This window comes from Centroberyx affinis, unplaced genomic scaffold (genome assembly GCF_046629955.1).
Source record: "Centroberyx affinis isolate AG114_WGS23_722 - 3 ecotype Tasmania unplaced genomic scaffold, CSIRO-AGI_Caff_v1 ptg001820l_1, whole genome shotgun sequence".
Taxonomy (NCBI): Eukaryota; Metazoa; Chordata; class Actinopteri; order Beryciformes; family Berycidae; genus Centroberyx; species Centroberyx affinis.
Window position 1 is genome coordinate 139,342 of NW_027280204.1, and position 22,609 is coordinate 161,950.

Genomic DNA, 22,609 nt, shown 5'->3' on the forward strand with positions numbered 1-22,609 from the left:
TGTTTGATGTGTCTAATAATAATGCAGGTAGGTCACTCTGCCTCCAGAATTGGCTTCACTTGGGAGTTTTTGGTCTAAATGCTTTTTCAGCAGCCTTTCCACCCCACCATGATAATACGTCTGGGGGAAACTACATTTTTTGTGATACTGCATTTTCATTTTAGGTATTTAGCTGATACCCTTATGCAGAGAGAAATAGAATGGGTGCACTTGCAGTAGAAGAAGCTTAAATTTCTAGATAATTTACACTGCGAGCAAACCAACTGTAAAGAGTGCAAGGGTCACAGTCAGAGATACAAAATATTCCTGTGACCCTAGAATGATCATGTAAGATAGAGAAGCACTACTGAAGTGCTAGAAATAGAAATAAGAAAAAAATGAGAGAGCCAAGGACAGAAGCAGACAGAATAAATTAGAGCGAGTAGAGAGGGGGGAAAGACATGGGAGTCGGGGGTTGTGATTTAGTGGTGAAGATGGGAACATGAAGAGATGAGTTTTAAGCTTACAACAGAAGATAAGCGGTGCTGTCGTGACTGGTTTTTGGTTACACATATCAGGACAGAGACTGTGAAAGTCTAGCTCTTAGATTTAGCCAACATGAAAAGAGATCCTACATTCCATTTTACACACATTACAGTACATGGGTGTACATTGGCAAAGGTTTGGGGGAAGATCGGGGAGAAAGGCTTCCTTCACTTTTGAAGTTAGTCAGTTATCCCTTCAATTATTTCTTCCAACTTCTGATTGCAGTGAACAGCAGCAGCAGTAATGCCCCACCAGCAGCAAAAGCTACCCACAGGGATTGTCGTGGCTTGATTGGCCCAATGTAATTTCTCGAACCCAGAAGTTGAAACCAGAGTGGAGCTTCCTCCCACACTCTCACCACAATGACAGAGGAAGAAAAGAACATCTGTCCTCTCCAGGAAGACAGCATGCGGCTGCTAATCTCAGCCCAGCACAAGACTTCCCTCAGCGAGTCTGTGAACTCAGCGTGTCTCTGTGTGTGTGTGTGTGTGTGTGTCTGAACGTGCGCTTATGATCTGAGTCCAGTGTACAATATCTCGTCCCATGGAGTTTCTCTGTGAAATTAATTCACTGCATGATTTCCTAATTGCCTTGGTGCAGCTTCACTCATTCTCCTCTGTTCGTTCAAAGATGCAGCATCTGCTTCGCAGTGGATCCGTTCCCCTGGTTTCCGCGGAGAGAAAGGAAGTGACAGGGAGGAAGCGAGAAAGACGGGGAGAGAGTTTTTGAACACTGCATAAACAATCCTCCAGGTTTGTGCTCCCGCACTCATCAAAGCTTGTTCTGACAAACTGACAAGCTTCAAGAATCCCTGTTCGTGAAGCTAACCAGACCCCATGTTACAATGTTCACTCCGCAGTTTATTGTCTGACAAGACAGTTTGTCATTTCTCACGTATTCACGATTCTCCCTGCATCATTATGTTTGGCCTTTAAATGACTCATGGCCTGGTTTTCCGCGGCTTTGTCTGCATCCACTTGGTCTTTGGCAGAGGTGCAGGAAATGCTAATGTGTCCTTTTTTAAGATCGTGGCTGTGAGAAAACAAATGTAAGCTTTTAAAATGATGTTGAGCCAGTGGGACTTATGAGAGCATTAAGTGATAACACTTTAGTATTTAATGATGTGGAGTTACATAGAGTGTTGCACTCACGGGCAAGAGAATTTCAGCATCCGCTATTGTACTTAAAGTAAAAGGATATGGATCTATGGGTATAATAGGCCCTAAATATCAGGTAGGGAGTTCCATATTCTTTAAAGTGTTGGACTCCTCTCTCTTTCTCTCTCTCTCTCACCATTTTTTCACAATGGAAATTACAAGAATTTAACAAATTCTGGATTCTGCTACTGTATTTCATGCATTGTGTGGATATCCGTCATTGACTCATGGCATGATAGCAATTCCAGACACCCAGTTGTTTTTGTGTAGCCATCATGATGCACATGGATTTTTATACCTTGTCACCTTGTATTTATCACAATTATAATAACATTGTTTAAAATAACAACTAAACCACACAAACCACACACTCACATCTTGAAGTTGTGTGTTAAGTTGCCTTAAAAACTTCTAAAAGTAGTTTCTGTGTCTCAACATATGCATATACTGTACATTCCCCCTCCATATAGTCATATAACATGCATCTCCTTTTGTTACATGAGTGCTGGTCACAGCAAAATTTTAACCAAATCTTGATCATTCCTTTTATCAGGACATAGTTGTTTTTTTTACCTGCTCTTTTCCAGCAGCATCTTCCTTCACATTCATACAGTTACATATAGTACATTCACCTGGGAGCTTCCTAGTATAACCTGAGCAGCAGATCCACTGAAAAGAGTTGGATGATTAGTGGCTGGCTCAAGAGTACCACGACAGTAATTGAGGGGAGGTGCACACAGCACTCATTCAATTTCTCCACTCGATTTTCTCAGCCAGTCTGGGGATTTGAACTGGCTGACTTTCCAGTCACAAGCCCGCTCCTCTAACCTTTAAGCTGCCACTACCATCGAGGAACATCTGTATGTCAATTCAGGGGGACAGATTGAGATTGCATGGATACCCTCCAGCACAAAATGCCACATCCATGGAATCCACTTTCATCAACAGATGCTATTTTTAGTTTAGACATCAGAAGATTAATCCATCACCCCTCTGCAGTGGTTGAGTATTGCTGCAGCAAATAGGTGCTGGCATTTGTGGTTTGTGTGTGTATGTGTGTCTGTTCTTTTGCAAATGTGCACGTGTAGCACAAGGGAAGGCTGACAGCAGCTAGAGATAAACTAGAGATACTAGAGATGAAGCCTAAACTAACAGTAGGGCCTAACAGGTTTGATTCATGTGGACAAGAGCATTAAGTGAAAGAGTAAAAGAATAAGCTTAATTGAAAGTGCAGTCCAGATAAACTGAACTGAACTGAAACAAAATAAGGTTAATAATCAGTTTTATTGGATAAAATCTACAGCGAATGTACAAAATATTAGGGACATTTACTCTTTAGGTGAAACTGGATAAAAGCCATTACCCGTTATTGATTTCCCATACCAATCACAAAGGAGGAGATGTAGATAAGAAGAGGAGAGGAGTTGGAGAAGGATCTTTAAGCTTTGAGACAATTGAGATGTGGATTGTGCAAAAGGGGATGCAACTCAATATTTGGAAGAGGGAAGAGTTCTTGTCCCTGATGTTTTGTAGATTCAGTGTAAGTTAAAACAGTAGACAGAATGAATGGTGAATTGAGAAAGAGGAAAATTGCTTTCCACAGGAAAAGTAGAGGACAGGATCACCTGGGAGGAACACTATCCAGATGGACTCCTTAGGAAAACCAAATCACTTTTGAAGACATGCAAGAAGCACACACCACACCAGGCTACAATGCCAGTGTAGCCGAAACAGTGAAAGTACATGTGTTACTGTGATCACAAAGTAATTATGAAGACCCAACATCGTGCAGTGAGATGGTCCTATACGACTGGACGACTACCCTCTGGTAACATGGGCCCCCACCTGCTCTAAATCAAAGAAAAAACAAGACAATAAGACCTATAGAAAGACCAGTTGGTATACTTATGGAAACAAATTGACTGACTAAAAGCAAAGATCAAAAATACATAAAACCGATGACAAGAGCCTTATATAAACATCAGCCCATATGAAGGATGATGATAGCTGCAAAATAACAGCTGGCAGCCGATGGCTGGAATTGTTTCAGGGCAAGCTGCCAATGGCAAATCAGAAAAAAATACACTACATGGAAAATACATGGAAAACACGGTTATCTAACCTAAACAGTATGAGCCATGCTGGCTTCAGTACAGGCTAAATATTGGGCTAATGCTATAAACCATCAAAGTCATCCCAAGCAATTCTACTGCACATCGGCTGACTACATACATTCAAGCCAGTGGTGGGATACACTAATTTGGCACAAAGAAATCTGTCACTTGAGCTACGTAACTGGAAGAAAACAACTGAAACACAAACAATTGGCTAAAGCCACCAGAGCAAACCAATGCTACAGCCTCCATGTGTGCTGCTCTCATGTCCCTCCAACCTGCAGCCCTGAAAACACCTGTGAGATCAAGAGGGACCTGTTGCTGGAGCTGCCTTCCTGCCTTGGAAACATGTGCTTTTATGTGTGTGTGTGTCTGTGTGTGTCTGTGTGTGTGTGTGTGTGTGTGCGTGTATTTGATGATATTTAATGCTAAACCAAAGCTATTCACCTAGGAGCCCTGCTGCAAATCAGAACCATTTTCTATTTTGAGAATGGTGAATAAAGTCAGGCTGTATTAGCATAATGTCAATTTGAGTGAGATCATACCCTATCAATCATTGTCATCTTATCATCACACCAAGGTTGTCTGTCCTTTGTAAGACATCAGGGAATCTACTTTTTTCTTTATTAAGCATTTATTCATCCAGATTATAGCCCCTCTGAGGTGAAGGTTTGAATCAATGCTGTTTGAATCTTTAAAGACGTGTCAGGAACAGATTTTAAGGTTATAAGGCTGCATTAAGTGATATCAATCAATGTCTCAGAATGTTTGAAAACAAACTGATGCAGTAACGAAGAGATTAATGGTAACACTTTACAATAAGGGTCACTAAGTTAAGGGTTAGTTAATGCTTAATAAGCATTAACTAACCCTTAATTAACAGTTAACTAATGTGTCTGGTAATCATTTATTAATGGTGTTCATGTTAACTAAGGTATTAATTTATACATTATTTAATAGTAATCTTTATAAACTATTAATGTATAACTTAATACCTTAGTTAACATGAACACCATTAGTAAATTACACATTTGTTAACTGTTAATTAAGGGTTATTAAGCATTAACTAACCCTTATTAAGCATTGACTACCCTTAACTTAGTGACCATTATTGTAAAGTGTTACTGGATTAATTCATGAAGAATTGTTGTGTTATTGGGCAAAAACTTAATACATTGATTAAGCAATAGCACAGGTGGGAGTGCTATAGCATGGTGACTGTGGTCACTGGAACAGGTGCTGCATTGGTAAGGACAAGGTCATAGGTTTCTATATGTCAGTGCACCCTAAGTATTTTGTTATACACCAGTGTAGCAATTGAATTATGGCCTGAAAAACGGAGCATTCAGGGAATTTATTTAATATAGCATGCTGCTTCTAAATTTTAGCAAAGACACTAAGTTTCCCTCGGCTGACACATCAGACCCATGGAAGCCTGTGCAACCTGGTCTGACATATCCATTCAATACAAACACGATACGATGTGATAAATAAAAGTTCAATGACAACAAAGTCTGACTGCAGAATTATGTTTATTTCTGAGCCACAAATCTTTCTAGGAATGCCATTGGCATAAACAACTATTTTAAAATGTATAGTGCAATTCCGATGGAGAGCTTGTGAAAAACTCATTTGTGCTTACTACAGCAGAATAAAATGTAGCTAATATCACAATAAATTTTTCTGCCCCACGATACATACTGCCACATTTTTGTATTGCGATATATTGAATTTCGATATATTGTCCCATCCCTACTATTAACAAGTTGAACCAGCTACCAAAAACCGCTGGTTATAAAGCCACTTCCACTTACCTTGGTGGGGGTCTTGTCTCTCATTTTTCAATGAATTCCTGATGCAGTTATCACAATAAAGTATGAAAAAGGGCAAGCGCTAGCTAGCTGGCATGCCTGTCTCCTTACTCTTCCCATGTAAATGAACATCTTGTCTGACATAGCTCGACTTCAAAATAGAGGTGAAGCTAATGTCAGTTCATCTCGTGAGCTGTAAGTCACCTGCATACCTTGATTGCCAGGATACCGAAATGTCAGCGTGGCATTCAGGGAGTTTTATTTTGAAATGAAGCTTTGGTACACAAGAGGTGTGTTTACATGAGAAAAGCAGCTAGCTAGTTTATTATGCACAGGAGTAAAATGACCTTTAGCTGAAGTGATTATGCCCTGTGACAGGCATACAAGGCTTACCACTGTCCATAAACCCTAACTTCACCAAAAAAACATCAGCAGATTGAGTAAACAAAGCTTATGGAACAAACAGAATACATTTAAAACAAGTAACAAGTGTTTTTTTCCCTGTGACCGTCCAAACCTCCTAGCCTACGCTCCATTAGAAGATTAAATAAACACACAAACAGGCAAAAGTTCCCAGTCTGCAGACTCAAAGCACAAAAAGTGTTGAAGTAATCAGATGCAGTTATTTTTCTTTCATTATTTTTTTTTTTTTTTTGAAAGGATAAAGACAATGTAATATTAAAGAAGTCTCTCTCCCCACTGGGCACAGGGTAAAATGATTATCATCCACAAATGGATGATGGCAGCAGGTTGTGTTTGGAAGTGTGTGTGTGCACGTGTGTGTGTGTGTGTGTGTGAGAGAGAGAGAGAGAGAGAGAGAGAGAGAGCACATTGAATTGAAAAAATTGAAAATTGAATTGAGAGGAAGAAGTGAGAGAGTGTAAACCAGTCTGTGTATACATGTTACTGCATTATTGGCAGTTCATTATATATGGTGTTTAGGTGTTTACAGAGGTGTTTAGAGATATGTGAGGTATAAATGGGGGAAATTGAATGAGCACTTGAGTCTCAGGCTGTTGCCCGTTAGAAACTGCTACTGCTGCGAGTAAGGTGTGATAAGGACAAAACTAGCTACTTTTTCTCTTTTAACTTTCCCTTTCCCTTTTCCCTTCCCCTCTTTTCCCTTCTGTTTTCATTTTGTGCTCTGACAAAGGGAACAGCTCAATGTCAGGTTTTAAAATGTTGTCCCTGTGCTCAAGGACGGTTTGGTCTATCTAGCCTATATAAATGCACACACACTAAGTGTCGCTATAAAAACACATGGTGAGGAACGTCTAAGCAGCAAAAACCCATTATCAAGGACGCCCGCCCCCAACACCACTTCTATTCCCATCCAGAACCAAATCTACACATTCATTTAATATTTTTAGCCATGTCAGCTTATTCCTTCATATTGTGTTGTTTCCTTCCTGTGTTGTCAAAAGACTATAAAAAAACAACTTATAATATCTCCTTCATGCCAACCGCATCAGCATTTTAAACAAACAATGAAAGACATTTGCACATTACCATATTTGCACATTATCACTTTTACTCTTTTAACTCTAATCTTGTGTATGTTTTTAACCCTTATGTCTATTTATTTGTTTTTATGTGGTATGTCTTTTTTATGACGTCAAAGACTACTTTCTGTCATGCTTGTAATAGACAATAAAGCTTTCTGAATCTGAATCTGAATCTGAATGATATGGTAATTAGCTACTTTGTATTGCTAGCTGACAGACAGACAGACTAGTGGTAATGCTTAGATACCCAGATAATCCAGACTTAGAAAAAGGAGAGAGGAGTTTGCCTAGCCCTCTAAACTGTGCAAATTGCACACAAATATACAGCTCCACAAAGTTAAAAAAGTAAAAAAAAAAAAAAAAAAAAAAAGTTAAAAAGAGGACCAAGTTTAATAGAAGTTGACTGTTTTTGTCCGTTCATGATTGTCTGAGAATTTGGTGCTGATTCCACCACTGTCATAAATTCCACAGTTGGATGCAAAAGATCAGACAAACGATGTCAACTCTAATCTGGACATTGGTTTAAAATCATGTTTTTCTGGCTTCTAGCAATGGAAGAAAAATTGTTCGGGTTCACAAAGACATATTTGACCGTCCCAGGCGATAAGAATGTACAGTATATTAAAAGCTAAATGGAGAGCAGTAAGGTTTACAGACATGCAGTACAGAAAATGGCACAGGAGGCATTAATCAAAGTCCAGCCCACAAAGTAGTGTTGGTGGTGATGGGGTACATTTACAAGAATCAGCTGCCCTGTGGACTTGACCACACTATCAAGGACCTATCAGTTTCTTGGAAATCTGTCAGGAAAATGATCTCACAAACTCTGAATTTAACATTAAGTGGTTGAGTTGATTTCACACACCAAAGCATCTTCATGTGAACGTCAAGTTCATGGTCAAAGTATACTTGGTAAGTACAAGGTCCACTTTTCAATTCTCTGAATTCTTGTGGTCACAGAGTAAATAAAAACAGACAAAAACATTAAATATAACATTATATAATCCTGTTCCTAAGCAGTAACAGACCTTCCTCTTTCATACATGTGGTGACGCATTCCCACCTACATAATTTCCCTTCTCTATCCTACTTATGTACACTCACAGACACTGACACACACACACACACACACACTCTTCCCCTTTCATTTGTTCCACATACACACACCTGATCAAAAGAATACTGCAGTGCAATGTACCGAGTACAAAAGTTCACAGACTCAACTGACCACCAAACAAGAAGGTGACTCCCAGCAAAAATTTAAAAGCTCAAATTGAACCATAATCAAAATACCTTATTGACTGATGTTCAACTCTTGCAGAATTTTACAAAAAATAGGTGTTTTTTCTGTAAATTTCTGCATAGTCATAGAAAATACATCAAATAAATGTTGTTGCTGTGCAGCTTTTTGACACAACTTGTGAGAAAAATGAACAGATCCTTGGAATGCTTTCAAGTGATTCCACCAATAAACCCCCCGCTGCTCACACTGCACTTATAAATATTAAAAGTAGTTTGTTTGATGTAAAGCAATTATGTATGTATGTAACTTTTAGAGGTTGTCTTTACCCGGTCAAGCGGCTTCCAGACCTTGCGGATGGATGACCACTTCTCTGCTGCACGTAGGCGAGGGGCATCTCGAGACGAGCAGCTTTTCCCACTCAGGCGGTCGGCTGTGGGCCACTCCACTGATGATGGAGCACTTCTTGTGTCTCCTGAGACTCTCTTCATTTTGCCGTTTCACTCATTGATTTTCTTCGACTTGGGCTTGCAGTACATCTTATATAAGACGGTTGGGGGGGGGGGGGGGTGAAAAGCGGCTCGCTGTGTCGGCGGCCGTGTCGTGGATCACCCTGATCTCACACAAATACGTGAAATGAACACGAGTTGTGTAGGGTGTTCAAAGTAAGGGTGTTGTGGTCGGGGTGGTGGGTGGGCGGATGCGTCTGCCTTCAATGCCGGCGACTGAAGTTTGATTCCCAACTTCTACAAAGTAAATTTCAAATAAAAAAGTTTTTCTTATTTAACCAAAAGTTATTTTAGTTGCCTAACAATAACCTTAAACAAAGTTGTTTCAGTTCCCTAAACTTAACTGTTAGCCAACTTTTAGCTGAAAATGCCGTGTCCAATTTGTGTTGTTGTCATAGAATCCAATTCGTGGTGGAGGAACGTAATTTTCACATAATTTGTATTCACAGCACCTAAGTCTGCGTTTCAGAGTTTCTGCTCATTTCATGGCATTTTATGAGATCACACAGCAACCATGCATTATTTTACATTTAGCTGTAGGAGTCAAGTTTCTACATTGTTTCATGCATACCACACTTCCTTCACACTGGAAATTGTTTATTAATCTGTCTCTATGATAAAGGGCACGATATTCAGCTGCATGTGAGGGGGGAGACGTTAAAACAAAAAAATCCAAATACAAAGTAATGGCTGCACACATACAAACGTACAGTAGCTTATATATAAAGGGAACTGAGGACTTGTATTCTCAATTTTAGCAGAGCAGCTCTGCCTGAAACATGACAGCTCCAGACATCACCCACATACTTAAAAATGATTCCTGCCAGTGTCGAAGTAAAGTAGGTGTCTGGTCCGGCTCCTGAAAGAAAGCGGCTTCAACCTGTCAGTCAAATGTAATTAAGTAAAAGTAGGTGAGTCTTGTGTGAGTCAGCGGCACACGGGTCAGGAGCCGATCTCCTGTTTTTGTGGCATGGAGCTTCAGCCGCATGAGCCTAGAATCATGGCTAGTCAACTTGTTTACCACCAAACTCGCTGTATCATGCGTATTGTCATTGTGAATTCTGTAGCTTGGTCAGCACTAAGTCACATCAGACTGATCTCACAGAAAAACGTGAAATGAACACGACTTGTTAACAGCAAATTACGTGTTGGTGGAAAGTGTTAAATTTACGTTTTCTCAGCATGAAACGGTTACGTGAAATGGTTACGTGAAGGACACACGACTATAAACAGGAAGTAGTGTGACATTGTAGTAGCACGGTGGCCAGTAAGGGTGTGGATGTTGGGGTGGTGGATGGGCGTATGCGTTTGCCTTTGATGCCGGCGAGCAGGGTTCCATTCCCAGCATTATCAAAGGACATTTCAACCATAAGTCACGTTTTAATTTTTAACAAACGCTTTTTTTATTTAACCATGACCAAACCATTTCCTTAACTTAACCAAGTTGTTTTAGTTGTCTAAACTTTACCATAACCTTAACCCTAACCTAAACCAAAGTCTTTTTAGTTGCCTTGAACTTAACCGTTAACCAACCTTTGGGATGTATTTCAATTCGTTGCGGGGGAACATAATTCAGTTCGTGGTGGAGAAACATTATTTTCCCATAATACATGTCCACAGCACGTAAATCACCGGTTTAGAGTCCGTGTTCATTTTACGTATTTGTGTGAGATCATGTTGGTCACATAGTCACATGTAGCGACTCTCCTTCCCTCTCTACTCTTCTCTGATTCTACGAATGCTACTTACTCCTACTGAAGGCTTAGCTGACGAAGGCTGTGATATACGGTTGGTTTGACTACTGTCGACAAAATGTACTTACTGTAAGTCGCTTTGGACAAATGCGTCTGCTAAATGACATGATGTAATGTAACATTGCCTTCGCATGCAAGCTTTTTGCTGAAAAAAAGTGATCCTGATTCTATAACAAAAGGTATATACAGTATGCAAGTCAGGATGTACACTTAATCTCGTAATAGTACGCGTGCTGATCGAGAATTAATCTGACCTTTTGTCAGACCTCTGTCAAGGGAAGAAGGCCTGGTACCTTATTCCAGATCAGCACTTCTACTGTGAGTGAGGATTGGTAATGGAAATGCAGTTTCTGACTGACAACATGCAGTGTATCATCCTGCTACCTGTTCCTACCTTACACAGCGAACAAACACATTTAATTGGCATTTAAAAATGGTCTATATCTGTAATAACCTTTCTCCTCACTTGCACCCCCGTGTATTGAAAGGATGGAGCCCTTGTTAGCCTGAGAGAAGAATGGCTCATCAGAGACTTCGTCATGACATTGTCTTCCTATAATAACAGCTACCATCATTATCATCATCCCTGGTGGAGAGAAGCCAAATGTGAATCTCTCAGCTTTATTACGTCATTTAGGCGACTGTCGACAAGCAAAGACTCAGTCATTCGGAACGGGGTGAAGTTACACCTAAGTGCTGATCTGTTGTCAATTTAAAATTGACTTTTACAATGTCTGTATTAATGTTAGCTGACCCATTCAGCACTTAAGGGAGAGACACTAACTAACGGACTAAAATTCGGCCATATCCACTGCCCTTGGATGAGGGGAGGGAGAAATAATACTCCTGTCATGTCTCTTCACAGCCTGAAAAACAAGATTTGACATCAGGAATTTGATCCTCAAAATCCAATTTGACATCAGGAATTTGAATCTTATTCTCATAACCACCCTTCCTTCTCATTTAGCTTAAAGTGTGAAATGATGTGAAATAAAATGTGATGGGGGAGCTACAAAGGTGAATGATGAAAGAATCCATCTTATGAAACCCATAATGTCTATGTACTGTACATAATCAGCCAGAGAAGCGTAAACAGACTATCATTACCCGAGGCTATGCAGGTCAATTTATTTTACCCTCTGGGAAGAAATTTCATAGATTTATTTTAGGTATTACAATGCAGTATACTGGTACTGTTATTTATGCCAGAGTGTTACAGTAATTGCTCTACAAGCAGCGATGGCTACACTCGACAACAACGTCTTTTGTAGGTCACAAATTGTAATGATTTTATTGTGTTATGGTACAAAAATGTGTAGCAGGGATGTTTTGAGTCATAACCAGGAGCCAGACGCTCTGAGAATTGAGTTAAAATGAACAGAGCAGCCGATGGCAATATGAAGACACTATCTAAGATCATTTCTGCACTTAAATACCACACAGCAGCTTCTACCTTCAATAACGGAGAGTTTAAAACACAATTCTCAGCTCAAATTGCTTCTGACTCCGACCCCCCAGCACTGCTGCTGCTCAATATTATGGAAGGACTGTTCTGATTGATATCATACACGGCGGAGCCAAGCAGCCATTTAATTGAATACCACTCCCACTCTTTCTTTCCAATCCTCTGATTGTCCCTGTGGATCCGTTAGGGATGAGCAAAAAAGTTTTAAATTGACACAGTCTGTCAATTTTTGGAAATGGAAGTGGGGGCTACACCCAGTGTTCCATTATATTTTTCATTTCTTTTCCTCTTTCTTTCTTTCTTTCTTACTTTCTTTCTTTCTTTCTTTACCATGCATTATTCTCTCTCTCTCTCTTTCTCTCATTCATATATTGCTGTAAAATTAGCGCTGATTGCAGAATGAAAACAAAATTGGGACTATTGGATTTAACTGGAAATGACATTTCTACAGTAAAGAGCTTGTTAAAGTTGAAATATGGATCTGCTGGATGATGGAATTGAATACGGAGATGGGGGTGAAGACTAATAGGCTGACATAGAAATGTCATCAATATTTTGGGTTAATATGTCTTCAGATTGATTGAAATATTGATAATGAAAGGGACATCTTCTGTAGGCTGTATTGACATTTCAGTTGATTACAGAGTTCACAGTGTCACCAAGTAATTATTAGAGATTTATGTGAGGCTATAATACACATGGTTAGACTGTTCTGGCCCTACAGTCACAGGCACAAAGCTGTGGGCGCACTTATTTCTAAATCTTACAACATAAAAGAAAAAGCAGAATATTCCCCCATGACAGGGAAAATATGAATGACTCATCACATTTGTAATCTGAATAAGATATCAAAGCACCAGGCATTTAAATATTTTGTTTGAAGAGGGAGAGCAATTAGAGTTAATTGCTAGTGTGAGGGCAGCCTGTGGGTGGCAGATTGTTGAAAGGAGCATCAGCTGGTAATAAACAAGTCATTAGGTAGCCTATTGGATCATGGTTGGACACATGGAGCAAAAAGCTAAGAAGAGGAAAGAAGACAATGAGATGAAATAATGATCCTATTTGGGGCCAAGATATGAAAAGTGTCTGCTCACAGCCATGAAAGCCCCACACGATTTTTCCATATCTTTTTTACATCTGTATTACATCAATTGTCTTTTTAAGGCTGCGCTAGGCAAGCTCTTCATTAAAAAATACACGCAACTTATCAGCTTAAATCACAAAGTGGGGCTGCAACAGAGAAGAGCGTCCCATCCTCTGTACATTCACCCTGTTTGTCCAAATTAAACTCTGGTGTCGGCATTGTCACTTCTTATAAGTGACAAATCAAAACTGAAGAGGAAAATACAAACTGTCTCCTAGACAGCAGTGAGGAGAGCTCTGTCCAGAGAAAGCTGCACATGTTAGATCTTTTTCCTCTCTCGTCCCTTTGGTATCCTTTGGTGTAAAGCATCACAGACCGGCAGGGTTAATAAACATGAGCTGCTGTGTCATGTGTGCAGTTTTCACGCTAACTGATTTCTAGGTATTGAAGTTCACATTTTTCAACAAGCTTTCTGTTGCATATTGTGCTTTAAACTTACACTTTAATAATAAGTGTAAATACTAAGCTAATACTACTGCCATTGTTCTTGTGTCAAATACGTGCTTGAATATTGTTTCACAAATTAGAAATATGATATAGGACAGAAACTTGAATATGATATCAGGTTTGCCTTTTCCATCCAGGCGATACATGACAGCAGAAACTTATGCCAAGTCACTTAAAGTAAGCCATCATGCTGGACAATAGTGATAACAAATGTTTTTACAGTGATGGAAAACCCATGCAGAAAAATGGAGCTGTGAGTTAAGCCTGATACTACAATATTGACATGGTCTGAAACAGTTCAAATTAGGGCTGTATGTATAGAGACAAAAATGATGAAGAGAAAAAAAACTTTATAAGAAGGTGGGATGTTCCTTGAATGAAAATACTCAGGAGCAACTGTAGAGGTAATTCTATTTTCAGTTGATTGATGACAACATTTTACAGAATCATAGGTCTGAAGAGAATTATGATTATATAAACTGAAGAGATTATATAAATAAGTGGTACATCAAAGAGAAGTGAAGGTGAACCTTTCTTTGAATTGCTTCCTTTAAATAACTGCAGTGCCACAATTTCAACACTCCTGAAGTTCATGTCTTTTGTGATTTATGAAGTGGCGAAATTGTTAACACTGTTAAGGTGGGGCAGGAACTGACACACTGATTAACGAACACAGGGAGGAAATAAAGCGCTGCCACCATTTAGGTCAACTCTCGTAGTCTTTCTTCATGCATCTCCAAAAGTCAGGCCCAACTCGAACGAAACGATCTCCGTGGGGATGCACTTTTGGAAATAACTCAAGGTGACATGTCATGGCTTCTGTGCTTCTGTTTCCAATGGGACACTTATTAGCAATTAATCATAACAGAGGAAGGAAAAAGAAGAAACATAATTGTCTGCAACTATATCTGCAAATGTATTGGAACACAACCATTTTTAAACTCATTACTTACTGTACTCTTGGGTGTTTGGTTATGGAATATGTTGGATAGGAGTGAGTTATTGGAGTTATTTTGAAGTTATATTATCGTGCCTGACCAAATCCCTAATAACTTTACAAAGAGGTTTTGAGACTAATATGTTCCCCCATAGGTGTCTAAGTACAATCACTGTTTCCCCCAACCTGTGTGCTGACCTCTGATGTGTCATTGTCTCGGCTACTGAGCCGGCCACAATGAGCTGAGATAAACAGCTCATTCTCCAGACAGTGTTTCTTCTTCATTAGCTGCGGCCTAATCTGTGAGCCACAGCTGAGAGCGGACGCTGTGTCAGCAGCCTCTGTCATGTACCTGCCACAAGCACAGGGAGGGGTGTGTGTGTGTGCGTGTGCGAGTGAAGAGTCTATTGGATTTCCAGCAGTTACACACACACACGCACACATACGTACACATTATGTTCTTTCTTTTCTTTTTGACTTTGATTGCCTGTTTCTCTGTTATCTCAGACAATCAAGGTTATGTCACAAGTTTGTGTGTGTGTGTGTGTGTGTGTGAGCAGAGAGAGAGAGAGAGAAAGAAAGAATCTGTATGTGTTTACAGTCTGATGGCATAATATGCAAATGGGATGGAAATTGGCATATGGCTCATTCTTGATATATTCATGAATGTAAGGCAGATTATTTTTCTCTTCACTGGACTGGTTTGTTTTAATCCTTTCTGCGTGTGTGTGTGTGTGCGTGTGCGTGTGTGTGTGTGTCTTTGTCTTTCCCTATCCATAAACAACATGATTGACAGATTCTTCCAGCATTGCAGTCATCTCCATTTGCAATGAAATTTACCAGTGAATTAATTAGAATATTAATATTAAACTTAACCATTCTAATGTGCATAGAGTTTAATGTAACTGTCAGTAGAAATCACTACGCATTACGTTCCACCGATGCTGAGCACGCTCAAGTGTTCAGCACCTATTTGCCTGCTACTCTTCCAACAAGTTGGCGGTGAACCATGAGCTGACAAAGAAAGAAAAATGGCATTTGAAGCCGTCTGAAACAGCGTTCAGTCAAGTTTTGTTTTGCACCCTGGTCATTCCTGCATGTTTGATTTGTTTTTTTCGTCTACAGTTTTGTCATTCCTTTCCCTGGAGTTGCATTAGTCACTCTAGAGCACATGGAAAAGAGCAAAGGAGGGGAAAGGAAAGGAAAGGAAAGGAGAGGAGAGGAGAAATGTGAAAGGAAGAAAACGAGTCTCCTGATTGGTGTCTGAGAGGGAAAGACAGCAATAAAGATAACAGAGTAAAGAAGAGATAGTTGGAGTGATGATCTACAACATTATGCATCTGCTATAATGCTATATTTACATTTATACAACAGTTAGCTTCGGTTGAGTAATTTGATTGGACAGGAGGCATTCCATGAATGATGATACACAGTGTAGCACTGAGACGTTTAAGCGATATCACACTTGAGGTCGTGCTGTTATACTGTACTCAGTGATTCTCTTATCTTCTACGACCGAATCACAGCACTCCCTCTGGTGTGATATTGCTTAAATGAGTGAATGCTTGCTTTGCTACTCTCTATTGTTAATTGCTGTAGCACAACAACCTATATTGATTTCATGAAAGCTTTTTAGCATTTGCAGTTCCAAACCTCAGGTGTCTGGTAGGTCTTTCCCGGGGAAAATCCACTGGTAAACAGGAAGTTATGCGTTTTACGTTTCCAGCAGTAGCGACAGCAGTTTGTTTGGAATAAACAGAAGAAGAACTGGATAGCAGTGATAGCCACCATGACTGAACAGACAAAGAGAAGAGCGCCACCTACAGAAACTCAAACTGCATCAACAGAAAACCCAAGCTCCGATTGACAGGTGATATCTGGGAAGGGCAGTGCAAAAACCCCACAGCAATGACAGAGACAAAATAAGAAATTACCTCAACACAAAGACCCAGACACACACACACACACACACACACAGGCCGCGCCACAGCCACACCAGCTTCATCTGCTTTCTGATTCACACCTTATATCGCCCTCCATCCGTTTCTGTTCTCCATCCCCTCCAAACCTCCAACCGCCCCGCAAATCAACTGTCGCGTCTCCCCTTCACCCGCTCTGCCTCCTCTTTCACACCTCCCGTCTTGCCACTTTCTATTAGCATTCCCTGGTCAGGAGGGTGTATGAAAGTGAGGCACACACCTGCCACAGACAAAGTCCTGAGCCTGTCGCCTCCAAACAACTCAGTTCAGCTGGGGTCCGGCTGGCTGGATGGATGCTTGGCGGGCCTGGCTTTCTTTTTGGGTAGATGGGTGATTGACTGGCTGACTGGCTGGATAGGTGGCTGGTTATATAAACGCCTTGCTGGCTGGCTGAATAAATGGCTTCAAGGTGAGCCTCTCTCCTCCCCTCGGCCTATCTCTCTCTCTCTTTCTGCCTATCTCTCTCTTGTTCTTTCTCTCCCTCCTCTTCTCTCTCTCCCTCCCCAGCCAAAACTAAACAGCAGCTGTACCAGAGGTAGGAGTGTCAGAAAGTGCCACAACTGTGTTCCTCTCTGTTTTTAGGCAACTCCTAGAATAGAAACAGTGTTCGCAGCATGTGGAGTGGAGTGGAGAAACTAAACCCCAGAGGCTAGCCGGTTCACTGACATCCTCTATTCAGGAGCAGTGGTACTTAAGCTGCCCCCTCTCACACACACACACACACACACACATACACACACATGCACATACACACACACACACACACACACATCTGCTTGAGTATCCACACAAGAGAAATGAGCACACACACACACACTCATAAATGAGCACAGAGAGACACACGCATGTACAGACATAATATAAATGCTCATGCGCACGCGCACATACACCCACACACACACACACACACACACACACAGACTCATTCACTTTCCTTTCATTTTGAAGAAAAATACTCCACTGAGAATGGATTATTTATTAATAGCAGCTATTTTAAACTGAAATAGTAGAGATTACCTCCAACTGTGCTATTGTGTGTGTGTGTGTGTGTGCTTTTGAAAAATGAAAGTGGTTTGTTATTATTGGAAGCCCAAAGGTGATCAACAGCTGAAACTCTCAATATGATGGTCAGTGTTCAGCTTTTTGGGAATTTAAATTCCTAGTGCCGACTATAAATGTTTTATTAAGGGTCTTGTATGGGTGTCATTGAAAACCCATTATATAACTTGAACAACCTGAAAAGTGCCACATGTATGACACACAGAGCTGATCAAAATTAGTCTGCTACAGCAACATTATGGCTTCTGACAGAGTATGGTAGTAAGATATCGGGTTAAAAGAAGGAGATAAGAGAGATTAAAGCACACAAACTGAAGAAAAAAAAAACTCGCTCAAGGATGACGAAAGGAGAAACTCTTAAAATTGTGAGAATGACCTATATCATCAGAAACCCCCAGGTGCCCTTCAGATGTAACAGCTCTTGTCATTTTACATCGCCCTTCGAAAGGTCACACACAGCAAATTGCCCTTGCAACGGTACGAAAAGGGCCAAACAGGCTTCGTTAGACTGACAAAGCAGGCAGCCACCACCCTCAGGTCATCTGGCAGCCGATGTGACGCAGCGGTGGAGCGTTCTGCTGACTCTTACGGATGCGGGATGTGTAGGACGCTGACTTACTGCCAGACCGTCCCGCCATATCTGCTGTGAGAGAGAGAGAGAGAGAGAGAGAGAGAGAGAGAGACTACAACGCAGGAGGGCCTTCCTCCTTCCTGTGACTCATACATCCATCCACGTCTCGGGCATCTGACCCTGTGAGAGGAAATGTGGTTAATGAAATCCCCTAGGTTATTATACACACACAGAGATGCATGCAGAAGCACGCAGACACATACATCACACACGGCTCTTTCTCTTTCTCTCTGTCCTTCTCTTATCTACTCCCCTTCTCCTTGTCCCCTTGTCCCCCTCCTTTACTCCAGTTCTCTTCCTGTCCTGCCCTCTGTTTCCCTCCCTGGCTTGCCACAGTCTGTGGACCGTACGCTGCTGTAGGTCCACATCAAAGCTTTGACTTGCATCTGACCTCCGCTCAAAGGAGCAGTTCTCAGCTTTAACTGCTGCTCAGCAACAGCTGCTACTAACATTTCACTAATAAACTTGTCATTAAAGCTGCTGTGACTGTGATAAAAACATCATTATATTAAACAGGGAAATTTCATTGAGACTGGTTTCCTTTTTAAGGGAACCCAAATAAACCTCAAGTAAAATAGACACATACGATGCTACATCATAGACTGTACAAGTAGTGAGTGTGATGTCACCCACTGGCTTCTGAAGGGCCATTTTGAAGCCTGGAGATTGGGTTTACGATCGCCACCATTTTGACATTTTTTTGAGCCAGCTAGTGCTGCCACAGCGAAGCCGAGGGTCGTCCACAGAGCCGCTGCTCCGCCTACTATTGGTCCGTAATCGGCGACCTGTCGATCACTGGACAGACGACCTGTCAATCACTAGGAAAACAATCCCAGTGTTATATCCATTATATCCCATTAATGACACAATTATTTTGAAATTCGCACATTAGAAGAAGTGAAACTAGCTACTGAGACCATAACCTCTTGTCGAAAAACATTATTGGCTTTATATTTTTAGCAGAAGTTGGGTTGTGGTCCCATTGACTTGCATGGAGTTGGGCCGAGTTTGGAGTCTTTTTGGAGCCGGCCCCTAGTGGACATTAGAGGAACTGCCACTGCCACCACTTCCTTAGTGGCTTCATAATTCACACGTGGTTCGGGCCGCTTGGTTCAGACAATTTTAATTTCTCCTTTATATTAAATGGGGAGATTTCATTAAGATGGATTTCCTTTTTAAGGAAACCCATGAAGTAAAATAGACACATATGATGCTACAATAATTGACGCTCTATACCTGAACCACAAACTGTTGTCACTACAAAATAAACTGGAGCGTCTGTGAATGCCACAGTACAAATGGGACTGCACAACATAGTGTTGATTACACAAGGCAAACGGTTATATAGCAACAAGGCTCAACTTTGAGTCATCCATCCATGGATGAGCGATGACCCCTGAGGAGATGCCATCCGTCAAATCCTCCTCTCCGTGACCACTGGGATTCAGATGCTCCATCAATGTCTCAATAATTCACTATTTGCTCCTCTTCATTGCTCTGTCCGCCCCCGCACCCCATACAAATATCTCATCACATGCACTGTTTTTATTTTTTTCTTTCTATTAGAGTGAGGAACTCCACATCAGTCTTCTTTGCCTCTGCCCATTCATCCAGTCTGCCTTCATCCTTTTTGTCAGCCTTACTGGTGGTGCCACTTTACTTCATGATTGCAGAATTGAACGGCTCAAAGGCAGAAAAGACCCAGCGGCAGAAAAGGTTATCAGCACGTGTCTTTTCATGAAATAATAGATTGTCCTGAAAAATGAAGGCTTGTCTTGTTATGTTCATATGAGATATATCAGGGGGAAAAACATGTATCACCATTCTGCTAGTCCCATACTCTGTTACACTGTTAAAACTGTTTTTTCAAGTATGCACGTTCATGTATTTGGTGCATGTATGTGTGTGTGTGTGTGTGTGTGTTAAGAGAGACAGAGGGAGGGAAAGAAACAGGAAGAGTGAGAGAGAGATTAGTTAATGCCATTAATTCCATTAATCATATTAATCTCTCTAGAATGGGATTTAAATTAATCCAAAGGAATTTAGCTTTAAACTGATCTCTAACATCACTGCAGAGGTTTTACAAGTTCCTTACTCAAGTAAAAGTACAAATACTCATTCTAAAAAATACAGTATACTCTACTAAAAGTTGAAGTACTATTTCAGATCCGCTACTCAAGCCAAAGTATAAAAGTGCATGGTCTTAAATTTACTTAAAGTATAAAAGTAAAAGTAGTCCTCTAAAAAAGCCATTTCTAATGTTGAGCGTTCCTCTGAATCACAGATGAGAAAGAGTCTGCACCTCAAATCGCTAACGTTAATCCTAGCTCTGAATTCACTAACGTTAATTCTCCTCTCTCTTGTTGCTTCTTTCATCTCCATGTTGTTTGTCCCTTTCCCTCTTTTTTGGTGATGTCGCTTACAAGCAGCCAATCACATTTGGCACTTGATCAGATGCTTCTGGGATGGAAGCTGTCTGATGCAAGAAACGAAAACAAAAAAACAGTTGATGATTTCCCAAGAGAAAGGAGATTTTTCTTTTGAAATGTAGTGAGTAAATGTGAAAAAAATTAAAGAACAACTTGAGTAAAGCAGAGATACTTGAAAATCTTACTTAAGTACAGTATAATAAAGTATTTGTACTTTGTAACTTCCCACCTCTGCATCACTGAGCCAATAAAGGCCCAGAAAAGATAATACTGCTATTGTATTATATGATCCTAATGTGTGTGTGTGTGTGTGTGTGTGTCTGTGTGTGTGTGTGTGTGTGTGTGTGTGTGCGTGTGTGTGCGCACACTGTGTGTATAATGAGGTTGGTCCTGTTTCATTCAGTGTATAAGACATCAACATGGCTATTTGATATCAGTTGTCACATTACAGTACATAACCGCCCATCACTATCAAATCAATCTCATCAGTGACTGATAAAACAAACAAACACAAAGAATCCATCTGGGAATTTCAAGGCATGTTGTATATCTTGGAGTGTATGTTGGACGAGCAAAGGTTATTAGGTTTTATTGGGACATAAAAGTCACCGTATTTTCTCACTCTGTGTTTTCTGTTGGTATGGATGCCCTCCCTGCACCGTGTTATATATAGCACAGTGATATACTGACACACAGACGGGGACACACTAAATTATATCCCACAAGCCATTCCCATGCCATGAATCTGCCATTTGCTTTACGATTCCACTATAAGTGTTGGAGATGATAAAGTCCCCTATTGCTTTGCAGGCAGGAACATGCAACCACATCCACACATGCACTTACACATGGACACAGGCACGTAAAGACACAAACACACACATGCAAACACACTTTCACTCTCTCTCTCACGCACAGACGCACGCTCAAATCACTGAGTCAGAACCGTATCATTATATTTCATGTAGAAATGGTTTCATTGAATAGGCTGTAAAAAGAGAGGACAGTTTGCTTTCAATACTTCTGTAAAAGATAATTAGCCAACTCAGAGAAAGAAGATACAGCAAGATTGATATGATGAGAGCAATATAGAGAATGGGGGAGATCAATGTGTGATTATGTGTGTGCTTGCATGTGCAGAGCCAGTAGGTGATTTTTAATCTCTCTCTCTCTCTCTCTCTCTCTCTTGCACACACACACACACACACACTTTTCACCTGTGTCCCCCCTACTGACAACATCCCTTTAGAAATTGTGCAAATCCACGTGCATAATTCCCCTCCCGTGGTTCTGCGGCTTATGGGAGGGAGAGAGGGAGAAAGTCGGAGCAATCACGTAAAATCATGCATGTGCGTCTATAAATAGCTTTATCCCACAGCAATGTTCTCACACATCATATGGCTCCATCAACCGGAAATCAAATGGCTCAGATTCAAAACCGACCTAATGGAATGTGAATATTGTGTTTAAAAAGAGTCACCCGGAAAACAAGCAAATAGGAAAATAATTGACAATATATGTAAAGTTAAAACTACGTCAGGGTTGAAATCAGTTTGTTACTGATTCATTCGTAGATTTCAGAGTAGTTTTTTTTTTTTTTTTCATTCAAAACAAATCTTTTGCCCGATTAAGTTTTTTCTATTCAAGCTATGAGTCAATCATGTGCATGAGGGCTTCAGCATCATCACATGAACTGCAGTTGCAGTTGACATGTTGAATTGAATTTGGATGTTTATTGCATCCCTTGGTGTGTGTCTGCCAAAAGCTAATCAGCTTGTATTAGTGATGCGCCTTGTGACTGTGAGCAAGGCAAGGGAAGCAGCTCTCTGACAGTAAGTATTTGTGTGTGTGTTTGTGTGAGAGGGAGAGGTGTGTGTGTGTGTGTGTGTGTGTGTGTGTGTGT